This window comes from Syngnathus scovelli, chromosome 3 (assembly GCF_024217435.2).
Source record: "Syngnathus scovelli strain Florida chromosome 3, RoL_Ssco_1.2, whole genome shotgun sequence".
Taxonomy (NCBI): Eukaryota; Metazoa; Chordata; class Actinopteri; order Syngnathiformes; family Syngnathidae; genus Syngnathus; species Syngnathus scovelli.
In genome coordinates, this window is record NC_090849.1 from 5,522,225 (window position 1) to 5,526,330 (window position 4,106).

At 47.9% G+C, this 4,106-nt stretch overlaps 1 non-coding gene across 1 annotated transcript; it reads right to left on the reverse strand.

Annotated features, from left to right (window-relative positions):
- Positions 1-1,593: 1,593 nt before the first annotated feature.
- Positions 1,594-1,712, reverse strand: LOC125965895 (5S ribosomal RNA). Its single transcript, XR_007479998.1, has one exon. It is a non-coding gene; the product is annotated as a 5S ribosomal RNA (ribosomal RNA).
- Positions 1,713-4,106: the final 2,394 nt, after the last annotated feature.

A 4,106-nucleotide genomic window follows, 5' to 3' on the forward strand; every position in this document is an offset into this window, starting at 1 on the left:
TCGCGGCGCCTCATTCGACTTCCAGCGGCCGGCGAGCTCGCGCACCCGCCCGGCACATCCGGGAGGCCGTGCACACGAGCCAAGTGGCCGAAAATAGCCCCCGCCGAGCGGATCGGCTGTTTATAAGCACCGCGGAGGTGGTCGCGGCGCCTCATTCGACTTCCAGCGGCCGGCGAGCTCGCGCACCCGCCCGGCACATCCGGGAGGCCGTGCGCACGAGCCAAGTGGCCGAAAATAGCCCCCGCCGAGCGGATCGGCGGTTTATAAGCACCGCGGAGGTGGTCGCGGCGCCTCATTCGACTTCCAGCGGCCGGCGAGCTCGCGCACCCGCCCGGCACATCCGGGAGGCCGTGCGCACGAGCCAAGTGGCCGAAAATAGCCCCCGCCGAGCGGATCGGCTGTTTATAAGCACCGCGGAGGTGGTCGCGGCGCCTCATTCGACTTCCAGCGGCCGGCGAGCTCTCGCACCCGCCCGGCACATCCGGGAGGCCGTGCGCACGAGCCAAGTGGCCGAAAATAGCCCCCGCCGAGCGGATCGGCTGTTTATAAGCACCGCGGAGGTGGTCGCGGCGCCTCATTCGACTTCCGGCGGGCGGCGAGCTCGCGCACCCGCCCGGCACATCCGGGAGGCCGTGCGCACCAGCCAAGTGGCCGAAAATAGCCCCCGCCGAGCGGATCGGCTGTTTATAAGCACCGCGGAGGTGGTCGCGGCGCCTCATTCGACTTCCAGCGGCCGGCGAGCTCGCGCACCCGCCATGCACATCCGGGAGGCCGTGCGCACGAGCCAAGTGGCCGAAAATAGCCCCCGCCGAGCGGATCGGCTGTTTATAAGCACCGCGGAGGTGGTCGCGGCGCCTCATTCGACTTCCAGCGAGCCGCGCACTCGCGCACGCCGCCCGGTTCAAATTTTCTAAGTGCAACGCACAATGAGATGCATGAGAAACGGCCTTGGTTACCATCACATTTGAAGCGATGAATACGAAGTTAAATTTTATGACTCGGTGTATAAGTCGAGGTCGATTTTTTTCGGTCGATTTTGGATCGAAAAAGGTCGACCAATACACCGGCAAATACGGTATATATACTTATTATAAATGTAGTATTTATTTATATAGATTTATTGTTTATTTATATATATAAAGGCAGGTCCGCAAAAATATTTCTGACGCGTAGCCGGTCCGTGGCGCAAGAAAGGTTGGGGACCACTAGTCTAAAAGAATCTGGCCGTAACTGGAATAGGGTTCTACGCGAATGCCCAACGGAAAAGTAAAGTGCAAAAAACCTGCATTTGGCTGTATCAAAATAAATGTCATGAAAAAGGTAAAAACACTACATGGAAGCGCAATGTGTTGTGCTGGGTTCTTTTACAAGTAAAGACTGCTGCTTTGAGTTCACAGGGAGCCATGCTCTTTATTCACTGTACATAGAGGTTTTTAACTCGTGTTGTAGTTTCAGTGTCGGAGTTCAAACTAGGCTTGCAGTTTCCGAATGCCATTCGTGATGGGTGCTGTAAAAAGTTCTTGGCTTAAACGATTGAAGTGCACATAAGAAAAAAAAAAAAAAGAGCTTGAAGTGCACATAAGAAAAAGAAAAAGCTTACAGCACCTGGTATTCCCAGGCAGTCTCCCATCCAAGTACTAACCAGGCCTGACCCTGCTGAGCTTCCGAGATCAGACGAGATCAGGCGTTCTCAGGGTAGTATGGCCGTAAGCCGTGAGGTGACCCAACATTTTGCATTTTATAGACACAATCGCCCCTGAAACTAGCGAGCAAGCCAATGAAGCCTTCAAAACTGCTTCGGCACATGGAGACCAAGCATCCTGCATTAAAAGACAAACCTTAACCACTTTGGGTTTCATTGTCTCCGATTACGCCTGGATGGGACCGGCTCGTTTCTGAGAAACAAGCTCGGTGCTCCCAATAATTCAACGTAATGGTGACTTTTATTTTTATGTGGTTTATATTTGTTTTTATGCCGGTCGTATCATTTTATTTAATCCTATTTATATATATTTATTATAAATGTAGTATTTATTTATATAGATTTATTGTTTATTTATATATATAAAGGCAGGTCCGCAAAAATATTTCTGACGCGTAGCCGGTCCGTGGCGCAAGAAAGTTTGGGGACCACTAGTCTAAAAGAATCTGGCCGTAACTGGAATAGGGTTCTACGCGAATGCCCAACGGAAAAGTGAAGTGCACAAAACCTGCATTTGGCTGTATCAAAATAAATGTCATGAAAAAGGTAAAAACACTACATGGAAGCACAATGTGTTGTGCTGGGATCTTTTACAAGTAAAGACTGCTGCTTTGAGTTCACAGGGAGCCATGCTCTTTATTCACTGTACATAGTCTGTCCTCTAGCGGTAAAAACGTGAACTGCAATGCTATGGCTGTCGCCACACAATGTAGGTTTTAAACTCGTGTTGTAGTTTCAGTGTCGGAGTTCAAACTAGGCTTGCAGTTTCCGAATGCCATTCTTGATGGGTGCTGTAAAAAGTTCTTGGCTTAAACGATTGAAGTGCACATAAGAAAAAAAAAAAAAAAAAAAGCTTACGGTAACTGGTGTTGGATTCTGTCCACAATTTAGGGAGCGCGTTATCTGCGCCTCACGGCAAAAGCCTTTGCCAATCACCTGTTATCCAATTTACTCACTGCGTGCTCGTTTGATTTCTTCAGATTTAGGAAAATGCAAAGACACTGAAGCAGAAATTAGACTTAGACAGATTGGTTGAGTTCAATCACAATTCTTGTTCAAAAAGCTCTGTTTTCAGGAAAGTACAATACAGCGCTGGGCCCTTCAAGAGCGGAAAGTCTCCATTCAGAAAAGGCAAAGTCCAAGGTTGTTAGATCAGTTTTATATTCAGTAGCACATTGTGGGCTGGGATTGATGGGCGATGAGTCTTCGGGGTGGGGCAAGTTCGAAGGAGAGTCTGCTTCCATGGGAGTGGTGCTGGTTATGGGCGACTCGGTGTGTTGGGGGGGGGGGCTGTTGGTGTGTGTGTGTGTGTGTGTGGAGGGGGCTGTTGTCTTCCATCCCGTCTCTCGGCCTTGGCGATCATGTTTGGCCGAGTTCTCGGGTGGCTCCTTCTGGCACCCACTGGTTTTATCTCCACGTGACCTTCCTGTGAACATTCTTCTCCAATCTTGGACATACACTGTCGTACCGCATTCAACCGTATCTTTTCTTTGTTAGGCAAACTATTTCCCTCTGTGCAGAGCGTTCAGTAGTAATCAAAAACTGGCGTCTAGCATTAGTCAAAACATAAGATACAATCAAGTACTGAACGGTCAAGACGACTCTGGCCGTGTCCATGATTCAGAGAAAAAACATCAGGCATGCATTCCACAGTTCCTTAAGGGTCATTAAGCTATTTAGGCAATATATCAAAAGTCATTTGTTATTTCAAAGTCCTCAGAAATATATATATCAGATCATAAAGTTATAAAAACCTTTCTCATCACCACTTATCAAAAATGTCTAGTTATGTCTTCTTTATTGATTTGGTGTGTAGGTATAATTATATGCTTCAAATGTTTCTTTTATTTATTTAATATGTGAATATACTTGTCTGCTTATGTACTTTATTCAATGAGGTTTGAGCATATCTGTTTTTGTAGCGAGGCAGGACTTTTTGTATTTCGACCTCATTCCTTCACTCCCTCTGTTGACCTCAGTTTTACTGAGGTCACCAAAATCGTTGATGCCACCAGGGTCCCTCTGTTGGCACACCACGTCCCTCTGTGGAGCCGCTACAAGTCCCTCTGTGGGGCCGCCAATGAGTGAGAAAAATAAATATAGATAAAATTCATACCCAGACATTTGTAAAAGATGGACAGTGGAAAGGCAATTGGCCTAGACGACATTCCAGTGACAGCATGGAACTATCAAGGAGAGGTGGCAGGGGAGATTTTTAAAAAGCGAGAAGTTCCCCGGAAAGGTGTTGACTTCTATTTCTTAATTCAGACCACGGCGATGCGCAAAACTGTAGTAGCTACAGAGGTGTTGTTATGTTGATTAAGCAAAGCATGAAGTTATCGGAAAGAATGTTAGAAGCGAGGCTTGGAAATCTACTGGCCAAAATAATGGAGAGTGTGGCAGA